Source organism: Castor canadensis, chromosome 6 (genome assembly GCF_047511655.1).
Source record: "Castor canadensis chromosome 6, mCasCan1.hap1v2, whole genome shotgun sequence".
NCBI classification, from domain to species: domain Eukaryota; kingdom Metazoa; phylum Chordata; class Mammalia; order Rodentia; family Castoridae; genus Castor; species Castor canadensis.
Window position 1 is genome coordinate 26,743,250 of NC_133391.1, and position 25,419 is coordinate 26,768,668.

The 25,419-nt window shown below is 39.8% G+C and overlaps 1 long non-coding RNA gene across 1 annotated transcript; it reads left to right on the top strand.

Annotated features, from left to right (window-relative positions):
* Positions 1–20,443: 20,443 nt before the first annotated feature.
* LOC141423858 (uncharacterized) lies at positions 20,444–22,496 on the top strand. Its single transcript, XR_012448628.1, has 2 exons — positions 20,444–20,597; positions 21,347–22,496. It is a non-coding gene; the product is annotated as an uncharacterized lncRNA (long non-coding RNA).
* The last annotated feature ends 2,923 nt before the right edge of the window (positions 22,497–25,419 follow it).

The following is a 25,419-nucleotide window of genomic DNA, read 5'->3' on the forward strand; positions in this document are numbered from 1 at the left end:
TTATACTCCCGGTATATAGATAAAAATTGGAAGTTACATGCATGTACGTTATAAAACAGACAAAAATAGAAATATTAGAAGTACTTTTAAGTAAATATAAATAGAAACTCTGGTCTTTCTGCAGGCAGCCCAATGCAAACTGTGCAGTGATTACTTATAAGTTTTCCTAAGCAGGAAAGCACTTTTTCTGGGCAAGTTTTCTCCTTTCTTAATTTTAGAATTTAAGCCAAAAATAGATATTTACGTTTTATTCATTACTTTATCTCCAAGGCTATGACATGTTGGTGTGTATGTATGTGTGTATAGATAACATATATATAAATAATATGCCAATAAATATTTAATCATTTGAATTTAATCATTTGAATTTAATCATTCACATACATTTGCATGTCTGGATGTTTCATCATTTTGTGTCAAATTTCTTGGATCTTGTTTTGAGATTCAAATCAAGTATTTGAATGGCCACTTGAACTAGGTCTTCATTCTATTTTCTTTGCACTTTCTTCATGTATTTACAGTACAGCACCTACTATATATGTTTCTCATTTTTATTTCTCCTTTGCACCAACCTCACCCCACAGTTAATTCTACCATTCTCATTCATATTCTCTCTCCCTCCTCTTCCCTCCCTTCCCCTCCTCTTCTCCCTTCTTTCCTCTCTCTTCCCCTCCCCTCCCCTCCTTTCTCACACACATCATTTAATTGTACTCCCTAATGGCAATGGTTATGACTTCCTCATTTGTACTCTATTGCCAGAAAATTTAATGACATTTAATAAATGCTCAACAAATGATTATTTACTAATTAAATGGATTGCTGCATTACTAATAAAGGTAAATAAAGATGCATTTAAGTTAAAATAACAACTGGTCATTAAATATGTATTTCTGTTTAAGATTTTAATGGGTTTCATTATGTCATTTTCATATATTCATGGAATGTATTTTGATCAAAATAAATACTTTTAATAAGAGCTTCCCAGACTCCCAAGTGATTCATAAAACCCATAATAAACTCCAAAATTACTAGCCATTTTAAGCAGCAGAAAAAAAGTGAAGAATACTTAAAAGAAAAACAATCAATGCAAAACTACCCAGAGATGGCCCAGATACTAGAATCATCAGAAAAGACTTTAAAACAGAGGTTATAACCACAAATAAGGCCTTGAGGGAAATACACACGCAATGAATATACAAAGAAAAAATCTCAGCAGAGCAATAGAAATCATTAAAAGGAATCAAATTGAAATTCTAAAACTAAAAATTACTGCAACTGAACTAAAAACTTACTGGATATGTCTATTTGCATCTTCTGAAGAGCAGATACCAAGAAGGAATTAGAAATTCAAGAGATAGGGCTATGCATAGTGGTTTGTGCCTGTAATACCAGAACAAAAGAGCCAGGTGTCGTGTTTCACATCTGTAATCCCAGATACACAGGAGGCACAGGTAGGAGGATCAGGGTCTAAGGCCAGATCCTAACAAAAAGCAGGAGACCCTATCTGGGATAGGGGGCATGGTTCAAGTGGTAGAGCTCCTACATAGCAAGTACAAGGCCCTGGGCTCAAACGCCAATACTACCAAAAAAGGCGGGGGGGGGGGGGGGTCAAGTGGGGAAAAAGTGCAAGAGGTAGATGCAGTAGAGAAAATACCTGTAGTTGAAGAGAAAAGAGGAGCAGGGAAGGTCCTGAAGGACCATAATGCTGTCCTGACACTTAGAAGAGGGAAAGGAAGATTAGACAGAAAGATACTCAGACTGCAATACAAATCTGAAAGTCTTATCTACAAGAACCCTGTATACATCACTTCCATTCAGATTTCATAGATAAGAATTTAAGTCACTATACATAGCCACAAGGTGGGCTGGGAAATACAGGTTATCGGAGCACTCATGTACTCAAGAAGATAGAAAGATTTTTCTTTCTTGGTGCTATAGATTTGCTAGGCAGGTACTCTTACCATTGAACCAAGTCCTCAAGCCCTAGAAGAATAAATTTGAGTATGTCAAAAACTCAGTTGTTTCTAATTATTTCTTTTCTTTGTTCCAATCACATATTTGAGACAAGGTGTCGTTCTGTAGTTCAGGCTGGCCTTGAACTCCTGGGCTTAAGTTGATCCTCCTGCCTCTGCCTCCATACTACCTGGGACTATAGCATACACCACCATGCCTGGCCATTTCTTCTCTTGAGTTACATCTTTTCCACTGCCCTTGGTGGGATGTGGTTTTTCCATTTCGTGGGCTCTGTCTTGAGGAAGTTTTTTCTAACTACTTCAAATGTGGTTTTTGAAGCCATTAATAACTTTTTAAATTTTTATTTATTAGCATATAATGGTTATACAGGATGATACATTGTGACATTTACATATGTAATAACAATATAACTTAATTAGATTCACTTCCTCCATCATTGGCCCTTATTCCCCTTACCCCAATTCTTGGCACAATTTCAAAAAGGTTTCATTGTTCTATTTTCATACACATATGCAAAGTACATCCTCCCTCCCACTGTAACCACCCCCAGACAGGACCTGTTTACCTGTTTTATTTTTCCTTTTTTTTTTTTTTTTTGGTGGTGTGGAGATTTGAACTCAGGGCTTCACACTTGCAAAGCAGGTGCTCTACCACTTGAGCCACACCTCCAGTCCATTTTGCTCTGGTTATTTTGGAAATAGAGTCTTGTGCACTATTTGCCCAGACTGGCCTCAAACCTCGAACTTCCCAATGTCAGTCTCCCAAGTAGCTAGGATTACAGGTGTGAGCCACTGGTGCCCAGCAAGACCCAGTATCTTTACCGGAGCTTAGAAGAGGGTAAACAGAAAATACACCCTAAGTGTACATGCTACTGGTGATGAAACTAAAGGTCAATAGAATCCTCTGAATCACCTTCTACACATATCCATCTGTTGTCTTTCCTGCTGACACCACTATTTATCAAAATATCATTAGAGAATGATTCTTGATCGTTTTATATTTCATATCTTGTGATTATCAAACTGTGTCAGTTATACCCCTTAAATAACTTCACTACACACCCTGTTACTCAGTTTAAGCACACATGTATTTGTCAGTTTCATCTTTCTTTAGTTTAGTGATTTGTACATCAAGCAGCATAATAGGATCATCTAAGAAACTTTGAAAAATATGTCATTCCTGAAGATCTTGGTTTAATTCACTTGGACTGGGATCTGGGAATCATCATTTTAAAAAACTCCCTATGTGGTTCTAAAGTGTAGTCAGCTTTGACAGCTACTCTATTAATCTGTCCTCTACATCAGTATATCAAATTATTTTTGTTATAATTTTGTGGTGTATAAATCCAATGATGTCAGTCCGTTACCCCAAATTCCTCAATGGTTATCCACATCGACAGATAATGTAGCTAGCTGGTATGCCCATGGTTCTTTCTGATCTGATCTCCACGCCCTGCTAACTCTTCTCCATACCATTCTCACTTAGCTGTGAACTTCTAACTTCATTTTCCAACAGCACTGACCTACTTGCAATTTCCTGAACAAAAGATACTGTTGCCTATCCATGAATATGCATCTTTTATTATCTCCCATTTTAAAAATTTCACTCAAAATAGAGCAAACTTTAGTCACATATTTAAAACACATAATGTGACATTGTTTTTTCCTTTCCTTTTTTTTCTATTTTTCCTTTTTTTCGGTGCTGGGAACTGAACTCAGTGCCTTGGAATTTGCCAGGCAAGCACCCTTCCACTGAGGTAAATCCCGAACCCCATGACATTGTATTTTAAACACTACTTAAAACTGAATACTTTCTATGATATTGATTACATGAAAAAAGTCTGAAAGCATAGGAAAAGGATTGAAGAAAATTCATTCAGATGTCAACTGTGGTGACTCTAGGTGACAGGGTTATAAATTTTATTTTCTTCTCTGTATTTTCTGTGGTTTAGAAATTTTCTGCAATGGCATACATTATACTTCTAAACAGAAAAGGTGATGTAACTTATTTGAAGAAATATTTACACATTTAAAAAACACCAGATATTCCTATATCTTAATTTACTTGATTCCTAATTAAGATAATATGCTTGATTATTTAATAGCCCAGTGAGGAATGTAATTGGCTTAAACAAATTTTTACCATCCTGCATAAAAATGCATTTTTCTCTTAGCCACTAGATGGCAAACTCTTCACACGTATTACACTAATTTGCTGATGTACTTCTGTAGGATTGAGCATAATTTCCATAAATATTTTTATTTTTCAACTAACAAGTTGTAATATTGTTTATATTTAGAAGGTATTTTAATACACATTAATAAAACTGTAGTTTTAATTATCTAGAATTCAAATCAATTTTCTTATTACATTTCTTGTTTATTGGTATCATCTCAACCACTTCTGTTCCAATTAGCCCCGGCCACCACATGAAAGGAAATTCACCTTTGAATTTCCTTTTGCTTTTATTCTTGGTTTAAACCTTGAGACGTGAAGTTGATACCCACAGAAAGTAAAACGTAGTCTAACTAGGGTTATTGAAGACTTGGGGAATTTCCACTCTTCTATGTATACAACTCCATATCAGAAGAGACCTAAAACTTGACAATCACAGGGGTCAATTTGAGCCAAACATCCAAAGGTTAGAGGGTGATGGGAAGAGAGATTTTCCTTTGGGAAATGTCCTAATGGTACATACCTGTGACAAAATGATTCTAAATCTTGACTGAAATAATGTATTCAGGGATATTAATGAATATTCCTAAGATTTGAGAGGATAATAGATCCTTTGGCAAGATTTAAAACAACAAAAAACTCCTCCTTCTATTTTCCACCACTGTTTGCATTTGGCATGTTATAAGCATGAAAGAAATCTCCTGTTCTCCCAGGGTTGTTTTCTCTTTCTGTAGTCCTTCATTTTCAAAGCTTGATTGCTTGTCAAAAATGATTCCTCTTTATGTTTCACTTTACTTGGATGATGATGTATCTGCCTGGCATTACATTTCCAATTTACAATAAATAGTGCTCAGGAAATGAGTCAAGTCTGGTGGATTCAGAGCTGTTTTTATACAAGATCAACCTGCTTTTGAACACGTGAAGTACATTTCTAATGTCTAAACTTTAGGACTGAATATTATATTCAGGGGTAATTAGTAGATTAGGGAAAAATATATAAACCCATAGCAATTTTTAATTTTTTTCTGATCACAAATACATATTCTATACACAATTTTGGAGTACTTTAAAAGTTAAAAAAAGAAAAGCTAAAATCACTTGTAATTTCCCCACCTAGGGAAAGTAACCTAGAAATGGCTATAAAACCAATTTTAAGCATAGTTTCCTTTCTGGTTTGTTGGTTGTTTAGCGTGCCTGGGATTGACCCCAAGACCTCCTGCCTAGGCACCTTTGCTGTCACTAAGCTACACCATCAGCCCTGATTTTAAAAGTTTGTATTAGAGAATTCTAGTATCGCTCCATTCTCTTCATTTTCCCAACTGAAATTTTGTTATTTAGAATTTTATGGCTATTCTGAATGATTTTAAAGATAGAAACAAAAAATTCAATGCATTTTGGCCTTAAATATTAGTCTACATTTATGAACAATTCACTTTTGTAAATTATTGATTTATTTTCTTTGTGTCATGTTTAAGGCTAAATATTTTTTAAATGTGTGTCAATACTTAGAGTCCCAAATGAACTCAGAAACAGGAATTTGTAGCTATTTGATGAAATCAATGTTTCTTAGGATAATAGAAACTCGAACTGCTGTTCCTACTCTCCCACAATTTTCTGTGGGGCCTCAGCGAGTTAATTATCTTCTTTGTTCACTTAATCCTCTTAAAGTGCAGGCTTTCTCACTTCTGTCCTCCACGCCATTCTATGTGGATGAATGTTTTTCTTTTTCCTTTGTACGTAGAAACAGAAAAAATAAAATAAGAGAATGCAAAGACGAAGTTTTGAATGAGGCTAAGCAATATGAGTTCAATAGTTAGAGAGCTAATGGTCTGCTTCACTCAGTACATTTCAGAGCATAATTTTAATTTTAAAATAAGAAGATTAGAAGTCAATATTCACCATGAACATTGTTTGCTTTTTAATTATGATTATTTTCTTCATCTAGTCAAGCAAGCAGGCTTAAAAATAACACCATCTGTGCCATTAATTGCTACTTGGTGTGTACAACATGAATTTCAAAATAACAACTGAAACTATAGATTTCTTTTCAAAACATTTCAATTAATTCATTTGAAGAACATTAGTGGGGCACTCAGATGAGAAGACACAGTCTTAGAATCTAGAGAAAGAGCCAAAGAAGTAGCAGTTATAATGTATTGAAAAATTATTTACTGAGCGCTACTGTATTCTGGGCAGTATTTTTGGAGATTAGGAAGAAAACTGTGAACAAAACAGAAAAGTTTCTGCTTTCATGGAACTTACATTTCAGTGGGGGCAGACATACAGTAAATTAATAATTGAATAATACATGGGTTGTAGAACATTGTGATAAAACTGTGGAGAAAAATAACGGAATTGTGGGTATCAATGATATGTTAAATGTCACATTTTAACAAATTCCTGAAGGAAATGAAGGAGTAAGCCATTAGGATATTTGCATGAAGAACTTTTGAAGGAAGACAGGAGAAAGACAGTCACCTGAGTGGAGTGTTGGAGGAAAAGGATAGGAGACAAAATGAGTGCAGTAACAAGGTTAATGATGTCAACATTCGTGAACATAGTAAGGACTTTTGCCATTACTTAGGGTGAGATGAGAAGCCAACCACAAAGTTTTGAACAAAAGACTGAGATGATCTGAGATTGACTCAGCAACACAGGAGGCTATTAAGCATTGTAGGACAAATGATGGAAATTTGGATCAAAATAATAGCAGGGGAGGTGGTGAGAAAGAGTCAGGATCTGACAAAATATGCTGATGGATTGAATGTAGACTTTGAGAGAGTCAAGATTTTTATTTTAACAAGAAATTAAATTGATACTTTCATACTATGACATAACCCATGTAATTTCTTTAACAATGAGGTCACGGTTTTATGCCAAAAATGATTTACTTCCTGGCTAAACCTTGATATATGCCGTACTTGATATCATTGGTGGAGATGCCTATAATCTCCAAGCTGTAAAAGAACAAGAAACTCTTCTTCTGTGGAGATTATCAGGTTATGTCTACCACAGACTGTATAGATCTTTTGGATCAGTTTCAAGGCACGAGGTCATTCGTCAGACTCGGAGACATATTTGGGAATAAGCCAAGTGGAAGACTATCTCCTGTATTATATCCCATAAAGTTAATTCAAATGTTTGTTTGCATCATTCAAAAGTTGTGTTTTCCTTGCTATTTTCTAGTGAGCCAGACCTAATCTTTCATTATGTTTAGTAAGAAGCAGTGCATCCCTGGGGCACATTATTTAACAGACCCCCTCCATGTAAGCAGAATTTGTTGAAAACCATCCAGGTAGACTGAAGGCTCCCTAGCTCTTTTTCGATCCTGGCTTCAGCAGCTGCTTAAGGCTTTCCTTCCTCCTGACATGATTAGTTTGGAAATTCATTTGGGCTTATGTCTGCAGTCAGGGCTCTCTGGCATGGTAATCTGCAATGGCACAGGCAAAGGATGTAAGAAAGGGACTGTGTTTATTAAATAATTTCCAAACATGGACTGTGAAAGAAATAAAACAATAAGTTCACAGAGTTACTTTCTGGAAGGGGTAGGGAAGCTGTTTTAGACCACCTTAGCAGAGAAGTGACTTTTGACATGAGCCTTGAAGGATGAGAATGAGCCTGTCTCTTTAACTTAAACATTCATTTCAAGTCCAGTGTGTACAAACACGACATTAGGTTTTGGGAAATGTGCTGAAGAAGACACAAGATGCAGACAAAATGTCCCTGCCCTCAAAAGCCCACTCTTGTGCTTGTGGAATGGCCCAAGTGGTAGAGCACCTGCCTAGCAAGCATGAGGCCCGAGTTCAAACCCCAGTACCACCAAGAAAAAAAAGAAGCCCAGTCTTCAATGAAAAAGACATAGTTATATACCAAGCAAAATCCATAACAGACACATTGTAAGGGAGGTATGAACAAAGTGTTGAAGTGTTACCGAAAGAAAAGGACAGTTTTTCCTGAAATATTTGGAAAGATTTGGGAGACTGGCTTCAAGAGGAAGTGGTAGTTGAACTTGACAGTAATAACAATGAGTCATAGCCACCAAGTCCTGTTTAATGCCAGCACTGTGCAAACAGGATTTAAAGGAATTCTTTCATTTAATTCTGCCAACTCTACAAGGTAGATATTTTTAAACATTCTCATTTCACAATGAGAATCCTAGGTAAGCTAGGATTTGAACCCACTGCATCTAAGTATGGAACTCATGTACCTAAGTAAGATAATCAGTTTACTGGCAGTGTTTTTCAGTGTCCAACTCATTTTTTGTGTGCTGTATATCAAGTAAACAACTCTCACCACATAATTCGTATTCGTAGTATTGTTCCCAAAATACCTGCACATAATAAAAACATTTAAATCTATGAGAGAAATCTTATAGCTCACAAACTTAAGAGTGTATAAAGTTTAGGATAAAGTACATCATAAATATCTTGGCTTACCATTTGAAGAATTTTATTTGATTTGTTTTCTCTAAAATTGGTATCATGGAGTAAATGCATACTGAAACAAAAAAAGGGAAGCAAAGTGGTTTTTAAATTATTTCCCTAGACCACCAAGCTAAAAACAGCAAGTCCCTAAACTCACAGAGCCATCAAAGGATCCACAACCCAGGCAGCTGGACTTAGTGGGAACCTGATTGTGTGAGTTTTAGTCACTGAATACTTTTTTGGGAAAAAACAAAATGATATTTTAAATAATTTGTATTTGGAAGAGAATAGCAAAATAACATGTTTTCCTTTCTTTTGTCTTTTATGAAACAGTAAAATTTTTGTGACCCTGGGAATGTCTCATGTTGATTTGTTATTTTCTGCCTGTTATAGATGATCCTGAAAACTGTATTCCGCTGGATTTTGGTAGTCATGCTGAGTTCAAGATAAAGCTACACCCAATTTTGAGAAGGAAACATTGTGTATTAATTTTTAAGCGTCACTGGTTCTTGATTCAATAGTTGCTGATGGTAATTCTTTCTAATATTTTAAAACTTACTCTTCAACAGAATAAACTGAGGAGCACAGTTCATATTCTAGGAAATTGATACCCACTTCTAAAAACTGATCACCTCATGGAAAGAACGTAAACTGAGTAAGATTATCTATTTGACCATCTCACTTATATAGTATTCATTCTCTGAAGTCATGTTGGAGAATTTTTGTTTGCTTGCTTCTTCAAAAACTGTAGGGAAAATGACATACTGATTGACTAACAGGGGCATAGATTTGATTTTCAATGAGAATTTACCCAAAATGAGTATACGTATAGATACATATGTATGAGTATATATACTTATTAATGCAGTACATTTGCTATTCTTATGTAGAAAATCAAAGTAATTTTCTATTACCATTAAACATCTGGGGAGAGATGGACAAAAAATTGCTCTGACTAGAACTGAAGAGGCATGTGACTTGCCTTTTGGATCATGCAATGATCCAGAATTAACCTATAGATAGTGACTTGGTGCTTTAGTCACTGAAGGAGATTGTGGTTTTTAAAAGGCAGCTGCAGTGGGATCTCTTATCCATATGTTCTTCTACAACCTTGCCACCACCCAAGAGGTAGTGTTCCCTTGAGCCCACACAAGCCATTGTGACTGCTTCAAGTAAGAGAAGGCCATAAAAACAGCATGCACGGTGGTTTGTTGTTTTGGAAAGTTTAGTATTAGAACAGTGACTGGGATGATGCCTAAGAAGTCAATGGAGCAACCTTGTAAAAAGGGACTGAGTCCCCTGACCCCAGTGATACTGATCTCCCACTCAATGGCCAGTATCAACTTGCCAGGCATATATATGATCCGTATTGAAAGTGGACCCTCTATCCTCCAATTGAACCACCCAGCAGAGATAAGCCATCTACCTAAGCACATTTATGTGCAAAATAAGTGATTGCTATTGTTTAAAGTCCCCATGTTGTGGCATGGTTTCTGTGAGGCAATAGATAACTTATACAATGACCTATTAATTACATCGAAGCATTACTTTAGAAAAGAGCTCTCCTGAAAGTGGTAGCCAGTGAATATAAAGGAATTAAACATTTCCTGTGCAGATATTACCAGAATTCTAACACTTTTGACAGTGTTAAAGTATTAAGGAATTTTCAGCCATGTTTTGAAATTTGTACATTCATGTACAAGATAATAAAAGCTACAAGAGAAGAAAAACTGTCTCAAGCAAGAAGAGTATGTGAACAAAGAAAACTTAGAAAAGTTTCCAAGGAGCCTTGGTATTTGAGGATTGCATAGGAGAGATGTCATCAAAATTGACATAAAAGAAATTGTGAAAAAACAGGACGAGATGAATATGAAGTACCTAAGAATACAGGGGAAGAGAAGAAATTAAGAAGGAGGTATCTGTCTATGTTGATAAGATTTTATTTTTGTTAGATGTGAGGAGCAAAAGGAGATGAGCTAGGGCTGGTGGAGTGGCTCAAGTGGTAGAGTGCTTGCCTAGTAAGTATGAGGCCCTGAGTTCAAATCCCAGTACTACAAGAGAGAGAGAGAGAGAGAAAGAGAGAGAGAAGAGTTGCTAATTACAGTGGTACACACCTGGAATTCTAGCTCCTCAGAAGGCTGAGGCAGGAGGATAGAGAGTTTAACAAAATAAGACCCCCATCTCAAAGAAAAATAGAAATGTAGAAATAATATATATTATCAGAATAAAAATAAAATCAAATTGGTTTTATATGTGTGTACTATAAAAATCCAACATATATAACTTTTTTGGTAGTACTGAGGAAGGAATTCAGGACCTCATACTTGCTAGGCAAGTGCTCTAGCACTTGAGCCAAGTCACAGTCTTATACTATCTTTTAAAAGTTCACAACTATAGTGAGAAATAAATTATATGCATAACAGCACAGCAGCAACACACTGAGAATATAATTAGATCTAACAATAGCTCAAAAACTTATCTAACCCTTAGCATGATTGAGGTTTGTTGGCATTTCATGTTTCTCTTCCAGGTGGACCTCTGAATGCATGCATGGACTCATTGCCTGAAGTCCACTTCCTTCTTATCTTACCTTCATGATCCAACATCATAATGGTTTAATTCACAGAGCTGACGTGAGGACTGTGAACTTGGATAAATCCCATATTTCAGTAGAATAGGCAAAAGGAGATGCTACAAAATACAAGGGAATTGGCTTTGATGCCAAGGTTGCCATAGATCCAGAGCTCTCTCAGCTCCTTCCCTGACATGCAAAAGAAAATCTGCAACAAAACTAAATCATCTAGAAACAAAGCCAGATCAGCCAACTCCAAAATTCCTACTCCAAAAGATCTTTCATCAGAACAAGATATATTCCAAAAACTGAGACTGAGAAAATATGTAGCCTTGGAAATTTACACTTGAGAAAAACTGGGAAAAGATAGGTGAGGCCAAGGGCAGAAAGTATGTTATAATGCACATAGTGATTACAAATGTAACACATGTGACAATCTTCATCAAAGTCAAAATTTATGATCAAAGATATATCACATTCATTCACAAATGTAATGAATGTGGTAAAACATTCAACCTCTTCTCAAATATCACTAAACATCAGAAAATTCATACGGGAAAAAACTTTAGAAAAATTGGAATGTCTTTAGTCAACTCTAAATAAACACTAGGTAATTCATACTGGGGAGAAACCTTTGAAGAGCAGAACACACGGCAAAACATTTAATGAGTCTTTCCATCTTATTCAATATCAGAACATCATGGTAAAGAGAAGCCCTACAAGTGTAAAGAATGTGACTGTGCCTTTAAATAGTGCTCATGTATTATTCAACATGACAGTGTTTCTACTGGGAAAAAACCCCTACAAATGAAGATGATGTGTCAAAACCTTTAATAAGTGTTCAAACCTTCTTTAGCATCAGAAAAATCATAATGGAGAAAACAAGTTACACATTTAAACAATATGGGAAATTCTTTAACAAGTGGTCAAATCTTCATCAAAATAAGAGAATCCCCACTGAAGAGAAACCCTACAAATATAAAGGACACAGCAGTCTTTCACCAGTACTCAAGCATCAAAAAATTCATAAAGAACAGAAGTTCTACAACATAATGACTATAAAAAGAACTCTATTAAAACATGAAGTCTGAAAGTCACGTGAGTCTTCATATTAGAGAACAAAATTCACATATGTTCGAGCAGCGCACTGTCTTTCTTATACCACAGACCTTGCTGTATATAGGAGAATGTATACTAGGAAAAGACCCTGTGAAGAACACCTACACCTTTAGCTGCATTCAAACTTTATTTAACACTAAAGAGTACAAATGTAATGAATGTGGAAAGATCTTAGTCCAAAATAAACACCTTGGAAAACACCAGAGAGTTTGTAATGAAAAAATTACAGATGGAATGAGTGTGAAAAGTTACTTCATCGAAAATGAGGTCTTCCACATGTGGTGGATCATGACTGTAATTCAAGTTCTCATGAGGCTGAGGCATGAGGATCATAAGTTCAAGAGCAGCCTGGACAAAAAGAGATTTTGAGGCCAGCAAGGGGTTACATAGACCCTGTCTCAAAAAACAAACAAATAAACAAAATAGTTTTCTTATTATTGGTGGCACTTTTGCTTTTAGTTTGTTTTCACATAGGATTTGATACTTTTTCCCAGGCTAGCCTCAACCCACGATCCTCTTATCTCCACCTCCTGAGTAGTGGGGACTATATATGTGTGTATATACATATACATATATGGTGTCACGCTTAGCTTGATTTTGAGAGAGCTTCTTGCTAACATTGCCCAGCTGTCCTCAAACCATGATCTTTCTTTCTCTGCCTCCCAAGTAGCTGGATTACAGATGTGAACCGCAGTACCCTGCCCTCCCCTAATGAGGTCTTAATGAATATCACAGGATTCATAATAGAAACTAGCAAGACACTTACTCTTTAGACATTACTCAGAGTATTTTATAGAGAAAAACCCAAAGTCAAAATAATGACGTCATTTACTTATACATTTAAAATGAGCAGGAGATTAAATTGGAGAGGTATATTATATTCAATGTGTGCTTTTTTGCATTCTTTATTCCTACTGATTCTGTGATAGCTTGTGACTAGTTGTGGCTTAATCAGGTCTATGAGAGGACCTTCTGTGTGACGTCAGCATCATTCATATCAGCTCTTCCATGGTGGACTAAGGACAATGAAGTGTGGTTGACATATAACAGTGTGGCAAGTCACACAGTTGTTCAGGGTGATACTCTTATGCAGTAGAGTAGAAACAAAGGAACATCTTGAATTTTTCAATAAATTACTTTACAAATTATACATTAAGGAGAAAGATAATGCCCATTTATTAGTACTGATGATCTTCATAGCATCAATGTTTAGAAGCCTTTTGGCAGGGGGGTTATGGTATTAGGGTTTGAACTCAGGGCTTTGTGTTTGCTAGGTAAGTATGTTACCATTTGATCCACACCCCCATCCCTTTCGTTTTAGTTTGCTTTTCAGATAGGGTCTTGTGGTTTTTCTCAGGGCCAACCTTGGACCACTTTCATTCCACCTCTGCCTCTCACATGGCTGGGATTACAGGTTTGCCTTACCTCACATGGTTAATAGTTAAAAGTCTTGTTTAATATGACAGAAATAAAGAAATCTTTACAGATTTCTGAGAAAATGTCAAAACTCCTCCCTGAAACAACATAAGTTTATTATAAATCCATATTTGCTAGATGATCAGCCTCAGTCTTAAACATTGAAAAAAAGCACACCTCCCACATACATCATTACATCAGGTAGCAAAAAACTGTATCTTGAATGTCTTTAATGTGAATTTTGACCAGTGAGCATACTAAAAACATAGAATTGTTTTATTCAAACTATAGATGAACTCTGTTTCAATGAATAAAGCTGATTTTTTTAATATATTAAAAAGAATTGTCTAAGTAAGTGGTTGGGGTAAGTTTTGGGATATAGGAGTTAGAATGGCAGAGAGCAAGACAGAAACAGAAGAATGAATGGGCACATGAAATACATACAGACAGATCGAAGCTGTGGGAGCAATTACTATCAACAAATCAATATAACAGCACAAGGAATCAAAATTTTCAGGGAATTGAAGAGTCAGTGGGAAACTTTTGAAGACTTCTGATTGAGTCACCAAAGGAATAAGACAAACCAGAAAAGAACTGAAATGCGAAATGTTACAGAGAGGGAATCCTCAATATCCAAAGGTTGTCTGAACTAGTGAGGGATGCATTATTTCTAAAAGCAGTTAAAAGTTTCACTATCAAATATGTTTATATGTTCTATAGCTAGTGAACCATCATGTTTGAGCAGTACCAGAATAAATAGTCTTTTCTCCAGTCAGTTTTATATGATCCAAGCCTTTCACAAAATAATTCATTCTTTTATTTTTATTACACATATGTCATTTTAGACCTTTCTAGCTAGCCATAATCCTAACTTTCTATTCACTTTAACTGTAAAAAAAATTAGACAATATTAATTTTTCTAAGTCTCGCATTTCCCCATGTGTTCCATTTGAGATGTCAGAACTAATCTCTTTGTCTTTAAGTTTAGTCCCGGACTAGGCTCCAATCCCATGACTTGTCTGGCCAAGGGAACTCCACATCATTGGCTGCCTTTCAAAAGATCCACAGATGTTCCTGCTAACATTGTTTGTTAGTCTCCTGAGTGAAAGGCATCCAATGGAGGCAGAGTTAACAACATATTAGGTTTCTAAACCACAGCCTAATAAAAAAAAGAAAGTAAACAATCCCCAGGAATGGAAAGAAACGCAAGTCCTTTGAGTGAAGTTTTTTCCATACAATTTTTTTCTTTAATGATAAATTCTAACCTCTGAAGACATACCCTACCATATCTCTAGCAGCAAAGCAAAAGTTCTTGCCTTTACATTGAATTTTAGAAAACTCATGTCAATAAACTTGAAAACTATAATTGCTTGAATGATTCAGATGATAGTCTAATACTGATTAAGCCATTTTGTTCTGATGGATTCTAAGTTATACCTTTTTAGAGAGCATGAATTTTCTTTTGTAACAATGAAGTAAGAGAAATCTTAAAAGTGTTTTCTGCCAACAATAAAAGGAGTAGTGTTGGCTCAATTTATTGCAATATGCTATAATGGGTAGTCAGTCAGATAGTGGGTTTTGTTGTTTTTATATGTATCAGCAGAATTTATTATTATTATTGCCATGCTGGGGTTGACCATTGAACATGGTAGGCAAATGCTATACCACTGAGCTACATCCCGAGCTCCAGAATTTATTTTTAAATACTGGAACTATTAATGTTTAAAGTCTTAAAGACTAGTTGACGAGTGCCAAAGAACAGCCCACATCTTTCTGAGGAGCTGGAAAATGAAAGATAGTGTTTGCTTTATAGATTTTTACATTGTGTTATGGTCACTCTTATCTGTAATTCCAACTCAATGTTTCTTAACTCTGAATATTTACTGGAGGTTAAATATATCTATCCACTAGTATTTCTTATAACTTTCCAAATATTTCATTTAAAGTAACCTTTTAAACATACACGAAAAACATTCTCACTTAAAGACATACTCTACTAAACCTGATTTTATAATGTATGATCAAATTCAGTACTCTAACTGCTTTAATGATTCAAGATTGATTTTGAATATTAATTCCAATACACAAAACGGCATATGGAATATTGATCACCTCTTTTCAAATAACTCTTGTGTGAATCTAGGTGCTGTGCAAAGTGGAAACTAAGACAGCATTAAATGATTTTATGGCTGATATGGAATGGCTATGATTTTTTTAAAAATGGAGAGTAGCTAGAGACAACTGAGAGATAGGTAAGTCTGAACCCAAGTGAAGTAGATAATAAGAAAAGATTGGATAAAAGAGAGGTTGGGCACCTGTGGTTCATACCTGCAATCCTAGCTACTTGAGAGGCTGAGATCTGGAGAAAGGAGAATTGTAATTTCATTTCCCTCCCAGCCTAGGGAGGGAGTTTTCGAAACTCCATCTCAATGGAAAAAACTGGTCATGGTGGAGCTCGCCCATCATCCCAGCAACAGCAGGAAGTATAAAGTAGGAGGGTCATAGTTTTGCCCGGGGCAGCTTGGACAAAAAGTGAGACCCTATGTCCAGAGTAACCAGAGCAAAAAGGACTGGAGTGTGGCTCAAGTGTTAGCATGCCTGCCTAATAAGCATGCAGTCTTGAGTTCAAACCTCAGTATCACCAAAAACAGGAGGACCAGAAGAGGGGGAAGAGGAGAAAGAGAAAGGTTGGATGGAAGTCTGCTAAACTGCAGTATGGTCAGCAGGAGGTTCAGCAGGGGTACTGGTGAGTCTTGCAGCTGAAGTTGACCAGCAGCAAATTTCTTTGTCTGCTTGGGAAATGATCAGCATTAGTATTCCACTGCAAGTAGTCAGGGCAAGAAGCTGTCTGTAGTTTCACATCCTCAGCTGAAAAAGCTAAGGTGAGTTTAAAGTCCAATGCCTGGGGCTCTCAGTTAATTCCTTGCTCTGGAGCAGGAAGTTTGTTTGTTAGGCACATGCACGTGGCTGCCACAACCACTAAATCACATTTCCAGACTTGGCCTCCTTCTTGATTTCTGCTCCTAAACTCTGAATGGCCTACTCGAGAGTTCAATCTGTGTATCAGCTGACACCCCACCTCAAGTGATGGCGTGCATCTGAAAGGATGTGCCCTTTGCCCCAGAGGATCCCCATAGCAGAAACCAGTAAAGCCAGCACAGGATGCCCCGTGCAGGATAAGATAAACAGGATGGGGGCAGGTAGAATGTGAGGAATGTGAGCAGATTGCGAAAGATGACTAGAAGTACGTGCAAGATGTGTCCTGCTTGCTTGCTAAATGTAACCGTGTGCGCGAATACTGACCCTTGAATCTATAGGCTAAGAAGTAATGTACTCTTAAATGGATAGGCTGGAAATGTATGTGGTGTTACAAACTCATTGGCTATGTACTGTGCGGGCTTTTGCTGTAACGGCTGGTAGGGGCCTATATAAGATCTTCCCTAAAGAGGCTCGGGGTCTTGTCTGCCCAATCGGACCTGTGTGTCTGCGTGGGAGCTTGACCCTGGCTTGCCAGCTCAATAAACTCTGCTTTGTTGATTGCATTCACGTGTGACTCTCTGTCTCTCAGAGGAATAGGATTCTCGGACCCTAACATTTGGAGGTTCCACCAAGATCCCCTTTTTCGAGAAGGCAGACCGTCCACGAGAAAGCAGAGGTGATTCCAAGTCCTAGGCATTGGGAGAGTCCGAGATTCTCATTTGGAGGGAACTAATTGGTAGATGATTGTTCCCGTTTGGGCCGTGGTGGGGATTTGGCCAATCCCCGGGGAGATTCATTCTGGGAATCTCGTTAAGGGGACCACGAGGTCCTGCTGGGAGAGGCTTTCCTCTCATTTGGGCTCGAGCATTTCAGGAATCCTGGCACCAGGTGAAGAACTAATTGAACTAGTCGACCGACCACCCGTCAAGTGGACGCCTTTTGGCCTGATATCCAAATTGGATGGTGAGGAGATTGAATGGGGTGCACACCAGCGTGAGAGAAGGACTGGTCCAAGTGAGTGGTGGAGAGTGTTCTGTGTGTGTGCAGTTATTGTTGCTTTCACCCTTTTTGTTCTATCTCTCCTGGTGGTTGCTTCTCATCCCACAATGGGACAGGGACAAGCAACCCCAAAGTCTTTGATTCTCTCTCCCTTTCCAGAAGTCAAAAAAAGGCATTAAATGCGGGTCTGGTCATTAAGAAAGGTAAGTTCGACACCCTTTGTTCTGCAGAATGGCCCACCTTCGGAGTCGGATGGCCCATTCAAGGTTCCCTCTCCCTAGACCTGATCACTAAGGTCAAGGCTGTCGTTTTCCGACCAGGCAATCAAGGCCACCCAGATCAGGTCCCCTACATTTTGGTTTGGGAAGATTTAGTGGGGAACCCTCCCCCTTGGTTAACAGCTTTTCTGACTCACCCCTCCAGTTCGGCTCCCGGGGCTAAAACCCCAGTCACGCCTGCCTTGGTCATAAAAGAGGAAGAGAAACCTCCCCTTCCCTCCCTGGCCAGTCCTCAAAATAGGACACCCTCTTTACCACCCCCGGTCTTACCAGAGAGTTTCCCCCTTTATCCATCCCTCGCGGGGGTAGAGGAAGATCGGCTGCCCCCATACATGACTCCCCCTGGTCAGGCCAGTGCTCCAGAGGAGGAAATTTCCTCATCCTCCTCAACAGGACCGACAGCCGGAGGAGGAATGGGTTAAAGACTCCGCCCCCGAGGGGTACGGAAAAGGGAGGGAGAAGATGGGCCCTCCTCATCAACACATGGGGAGGAAACTGTCCCCACATTTCCAGTCCAGACGGTAGGCCAAGGAGGACCGGGAGTGGGGGCAACAGTTTCAGTACTGGCCCTTCTCCTCCAGTGATCTATATAACTGGAGGACACAAAACCCACCCTTTTCAGAAGACCCTAAGTGTCTCATAGATCTCCTGGAGTCCGTCATGCATACACACCGCCCCACATGGGACGACTGTCACCAGCTGCTCAATACTCTTTTTACGACGGAGGAGCGGGAGCGCATCCTCCACGAAGCTAAAAAGAACGTCTTGGGGGACAACGGGAGACCCACACCCTCCAACCGGCCATAGACTGGGCCTTCCCCCTACGCCACCCTGATTGGGATTTCGGGACCGCAGAAGGTAGGGAGCGTCTCCAAATCTACCGCCAGACTCTTATGGCAGGTCTCCGAGCGGCCGCTAGGAGGCCCACCAACTTTGCAAAGGTAAAGGCAGTTGTCCAAGGGGAAAATAAAAGCCTGGCCAGTTTCTTAGAGCGCCTCTATGAGGCATACCATCAGTACACCCCTATTGACCCCGAGGCGGAGATCCACCGGTCTGCTGTGGTATTCTCATTCATTAATCAGGCAGCTCCAGACATTAGGAGAAAACTCAATAAACAGAAAAACTTAGGGGAGATAACCATTAGGAAAATGTTACAGATAACAGAGAAGGTCTTTACCACAAGGAAAACTCCAAAAAAAAGGGAGTGAGAGAGTTCCTTGGCTCCACAGGGTTCTGTAGACTCTGGATTCCGGGATTTGCGGAGATAGCCAGACCCCTATATGAGGCCACCAAAGAGGCTCCGGATTGGAGGTGGGGAGAGGAACAACAGCGGGCCTTTGACCAGCTAAAGGCCGCCCTTCTCCAGGCCCCTGCCTTGACCCTACCAGACCCCACAAAATTGTTCACTCTGTTTGTTGATAAAAAAAAGGGGGTAGCCAAAGGAGTCCTGGCCCAACAGTTAGGTCCCTGGAAGAGACCCGTGGCATATCTTTCCAAAAAATTAGATGCAGTAGCATCAGGATGGCCCCCCTGCCTCCGCATCATAGCGGCCGTTGCCATGTTAGTGAGAGAAGCAGACAAATTAACCTTTAGACAGGCCCTCCGGGTCACGGCCCCTCACCCGGTGGAGGGAGTCCTTAAACAACCCCCTGGGAAATGGATGATGAATGCCAGGCTCACCCACTACCAGGGGCTCTTGCTGGATTCCCCTCGGATCACCTTCACAGATCCCGTAACTCTGAACCCTGCCACCCTGTTGCCCAACCCGGAACTACAGACACCTGTCCATGACTGCAAGGAGTTCCTCTCCGAAGTTACCCAGGTATGGGTTGATCTAAAGGACACCCCACTGTCCGGCTGTAAATTAAACTTGTACACTGATGAAAGCAGTTTTGTCCAAAATAGAGTCCGAAGGGCAGGGGCAGCAGTGGTCGACCAAAAAAAAAAACACGGTATGGAGCAGCGCCCTCCCACCTGGAACCTCAGCCCAAAAGGCAAAATTAATTGCCTTGGCCGAGGCCCTGGAAAGGGCCAAAAAAAAGAACAAGTCAATATCTACACCGATAGCCGCTATGCTTTCGGTACCATCCACGTCCACGGAGCCATCTATCGTGAAAGGGGATTTTGCACAGCAGAAGGAAAAGGCTTAAAAAACCTGGCCGAAGTCCAGCGTCTATTAATAGCACTGAAAAAAACCAAAGGCAGTGGCAGTGATGTATGTCCCAGGCCATCAGTCTGCCAAGACTCTGGAAGCTGTCGGTAACAACAGGGCGGATCAAAAAGCTAGGAGAACAGCAATGGTGAGTCCCTCCATGGTTGCGGCTATAGATGTGCCTGTCCCCGAGCTCCCTTCGCTACCTCCCCAACCAGAGTACTCCTCAGAGGATTTCACTTGGATGAGAGCCCACTCCCTCACTAAAAAAAGGGAGGATAAATGGAAAAGCGACTTAAAAGGCAAGCTAATCCTGCCCAAAAAACTCAGCCGATTCCTGTTAGCTAACTTACATAAGTCCACCCACTTGGGGCGGAGAAAGTTGCTAGACTTACTGACATCTGCACAACTCCGATTTCCGAACCAGACCGCGGCCATCCGTCAAATTGTGGAGGATTGTGCTAGCTGTACAGCTATAAAACCAGGACGAAGGGAGGGACACCACACAGGTATTCGGGAACGGGGGAGGGCCCCGAAAAAAAGCTGGAAAGTAAATTTTACCGAAGTAAAACCTGAGAAGTTTGGGTACAAATATTTGCTAGTGTTCATAGATACCTTTTCAGGCTGGGTGGAGGTATTTCCTACAAAGAGGGAGACGAGTCAGGTAGTGGCAAAAGCCTTACTAGAAAAAATCATACCCAGGTACGGGGTGCCTGAGGCAATTGGGTCAGATAACAGTCCGGCTTTCGTTAGTAAAGTCCTGCAGGGACTAGCCCAGGCTATGGGGGCCAATTGAAAACTACATTGTGAATATAACCCCCAGAGCTCAGGGCAAATAAAAAGGATGAATAGGACACTAAAGGAGACTTTAGCCAAATTGGCCCTGGAGACTGGCGGTGATTGGGTGACACTCCTTCCCTTGGCCATCTTCTGAGTCCGAAACTCCCCTTATGTCCACGGGCTAACCCCCTTTGAGATCCTTTATGGGGCTCCACTCCCCATCATTCAAAGGACCTTAAGCCTGGGACTAGGTAATCTGGCCCCAAATTACCTGACTATGCTACAGGCTCTAGCTAAGGTGCAACAACAAATATGGCCCTTAATTCAAGCGTACCATACTACTGAGAGGGTCCCAACTCCGGAACATGGCATAGTCCCGGGTAACATGGTATGGGTTAAAAGGCATCAGTCCAAAACCCTAGAGCCTAGATAAAAGGACCTTAATGTTGTACTGCTTACTACCCCCACCGCCCTCAAGGTCAATGGAATTGCACCATGGGTACACCACTCCCATGTGAGACGGGCATGTCCTCAGGAGGAGCAGGGAAATTAGACTGCACAACAGCATCCCACAAATCCACTCAAGCTCCGGCTGATACGGGATGCTCCGAAAACAAAAACACCCCAGATGCTCCACAGCCCTCCTAGAATGGGATCATCACCTGGGTCCACTACACCCACATCAGACTGGCGGACCCGGTAGCTGTGAAGGAAGACTTCCTGCCAACAAGAAGGGTGTCCCACCACAAGGACAATTCCTTCAAACTCAAACTTCAGCAAACTGGACCTCGGTAACCTTATTCAGTTAAGTAGAGTCTCTCAATCTGGTATTACATACCACCAACCTAGACCTATAAATAAGGGATGCCCAACTCCCCCCAATTGTAATCCCATTATGATAAATTTCACTGATTTAGAAAAAAAGGCGACAAATTGGAAATTGGGTAAATCCTGGGGAGTCAGACTCTACAAAACAAATCATCCAGGAGCCCTTTTTACCTTGCGGCGTGTGCGACAATCAGTCTCTACTCTAACAATAGGACCTTGTATTCTAAACCAACTTGTGACTTTCATCAAAAACTGAATTAACACTGTCCAACTTCTGGTCCTTCACCAACAATGCCAGGCTCTTCATCCCCTTGAGAATAATTCCTCAATATAGCCCAAAGAAAACTGGGGAATGAAAGGATGTGCCCTTTGCCCCAGCAGATCCCCATAGCAGAAACCAGTAAAGCCAGCACAGGATGCCCCGTGCAGGATAAGATAAACAGGATGGGGGCAGGTAGAATGTAAGGAATGTGAGCAGATTGCGAAAGACGACTAGAAGTACGTGCAAGATGTGCCCTGCTTGCTTGCTAAATATAACCGTGTGCATGAATACTGACCCTTGAATCTATAGGCTAAGAAGTAATGTACTCTTAAATGGATAGGCTGGAAATGTATGTGGTGTTACAAACTCATTGGCTATGTACTGTGCGGGCTTTTGCTGTAACGGCCAGTAGGGGCCTATATAAGATCTTCCCTAAAGAGGCTCGGGGTCTTGTCTGCCCAATCGGACCTGTGTGTCTGTGTGGGAGCTTGACCCTGGCTTGCCAGCTCAATAAACTCTGCTTTGTTGATTACATTCACGCGTGACTCTCTGTCTCTTGGAGGAATAGGATTCTCGGACCCTAACACATCCTGAAGTGGACATACTCATTCTGTCCTAATGCACAGGTCACCATTCTCTCCAGTACAAGGCCACGGTTTATCTCTTCTCTCCTTTGCCTTCCAGATCCAAATAACTAAAAAATTCTGTTGACTCCATTTCTGCCCATCTTTTCCTTCTGCTCCTCCTGTGTGCTATCAGTGCAACTGCTCTATTTAGATTCTCATGTCCTTTATGGTACATTGTCTGCACTGCTGACCTCTCTGCGGGAGTCTTCCACCTCCAGCTCTCTCCTAATTCATTTAAAATTCTGTTGCCAGGTTAATCTTTTTTGAAGGGCGACTTTGGTGATATTATTTCTATTCTGTAAAAAAAAAAAAAAAAAAAAAAAAAAAAAAAAGCTCTGTAGCTCTGAATTTTCTTTTTACAAAATAAACTTCTATATCCATAGTCTGTCGTTCAGGACCTCCATGACCTTACTCCAATAGAGCTTTTCAGTTTTATCACCCAAAATTCTTTTTATACACAGATTGTAGCCTTCCTGAATTGCAGCAGGTACACAATTATGCTCTGAACTTTCCTGCCTTCATGAAATTTCCTCACAGACCTATCTTTCCTCACTCAGTCCTATCTGTGTTACTTAAAATCATCCATCATAGTCCAACTCAACTGTAAAGTTAGGATTTAGCCCTAATCCCCTAAATGGAAGAATTCTATTAGCTGACATTTGCTGGTGTAGAAAATATATCTTCTGTTTTTAATGAAATTTGTGTAATGGAAGTAGGGATGAAGGCACATTATCAAACATGTGTTGAAATTGGCCATGTGAGGGAAAATGTACTATTTGATTCATGTAAATACACCAGAGGGCTGGACGGAGCTTTTTCTCGCTCCTGGTTATTACTGAACCTAACTGGGGCTAACTAGGCAGAGACGGGAGATGCAGAGAGGACACAGGATAGACAGACAGACAGAAAGTGGGATCAGGTATGTTGGGCACTCGGGTGGAGATGCACAACACTCACTTAATCCTTTTCTCTATTATTCTCTTCATTTACTCTGCTTCTTTTCTCTATCTTTATTCTTTAAGGCTTTACTCCTTTACAGTTCTTCAAAACCTTGCTTCTAAAGTCTTTCCTTAAAACCTTGCTTTTAAAGTCTTCTTTTCTGTTCTTTATAGTCTCTTTCCTTAGACTCGCTCTGTCCCATGTTTTCTCTTAGCTTTTCTTTAGCATTATCTCTCTTAAAGTATTTGCCCCAGACTTGCACTGTCCCATGTTCTCTCTTTACCTTTCTTAAAATCTTGGCCCTCAGACTTGCTAGCAATTCCCCTTCAGCAATTCATTTTCCCTTCAGCAATCCTTTTCCCCTCAGAAATCCTTTTCCCTTCAGCAATCCTTTTCCCTTCCAAAGCCTCCCACATCAAAAAGCCAAAAGCCAAAAGCCAAAAAGAACCCCTCGCATCCTCCTTCAGCAGGTCTTTTATATACAGTGGTAAACAGGGTGGAGTGGCAGTTCTTGGGGAGGGGCGTGACATTGTAACAGGAGAAACTTGCGTTCTCTGAACATAAATAACTTCCTGTAGCCTGTTTCTGTGGCTGGGACTGTGCCAAACTCAGCCTACAGAACATTGTGAAGAGTGTCTTGTGTCCAGTCCTCATAGGCTTCTCATAATCTGCTCCCCACAGAGGGCATATATTTTGAACATGAAAAGCTTTTAACCTTTAGCCTTGACAAATGAAAATTACAAATATCAAAAGAAATGTCCTCTTGTCACTGAATACTGATATGTAACAGGCAACTATTCAGAAATTAATTGGAGATCTCACAATGCGGTACAGCAAATGCCACCATAGACTTCAGTGAGTACTTTAAAAACCATGCCACAATATGAAATAAATGTGGCTGACTTATTGAAGAAGCAGGGCATGGTGACACAAGCCTGTAATCCTAGCTACTTGGGAGGCAGCGATTGAGGTCAGACTGGGCAAAAGAGTTCATGAGACCCCATCTCCACTAATAAACTGGACATGGTGACATAAGCCTGTCATCCCAGCTATATAATGGGAAGTGTGAATAGGAGGACAGCAATCCAGACTGACCAGGGCAAAAACACACAACATGCTATTTAAAAAATAATGAAAGTAAAAAGGGCTGGGGCTATGGCTCTGGTAGGTGGCTACCTTGTGGCAAGCACATGGTTCCTAGTTCAAACTCCAGTACTTTGAAAGAAAGGGAAGGAAGGAAGGAAGCAAAGAAGGAAAGAATGAATCAGAACAAAATATAAAACACATAAATTTTAACATTATGTTTATACATGAAGCCAGTACTTACTGAATACTAATACCCAGCAAAAAACAGTGAAGGAGTAAATAAATACAGTCACTTATCCATGCTGTAACAAGGACTAAGTAAACAATACTGTTATGTTTATAGTATTAATACATTTAAATACAGATGTTCAAGGAGTAGCTTAAGTATTATATTGGGTCAGCTCTGTGGTCTGTAGTTTTTCATTTTTTCTAAGAAAACCACTGTTACAGCAGATGCAATGCATAAACCCTAGTTTTGCTTCCCTCTCTGAACCCCCACAGCACAGTCCCATACAACTCTTGCTTGCTTTACATTCAAATGCAACCTGCTCTTACACCCCTCTGAACTCCACTGGGTTGCAGGATTCCTGAGGGCAGGCTCTGTATTTTCACATTAATTTGCAGATGGATGAGGGAAAGAAATGGGATTGACAGAACAAAAAGAAGGAAAAGTAGAGATGGAACAGACAAGGGAGAAAAGGTAACAGAGGCTAAGAGAAAAGTTTATAGGAAAGTCATCCAAGTATGGAACAAGAAGCTAGTGGAGCCTGTAGAAGTCAAATCAGGAACACTTTTCATGTCGTGCAAAAG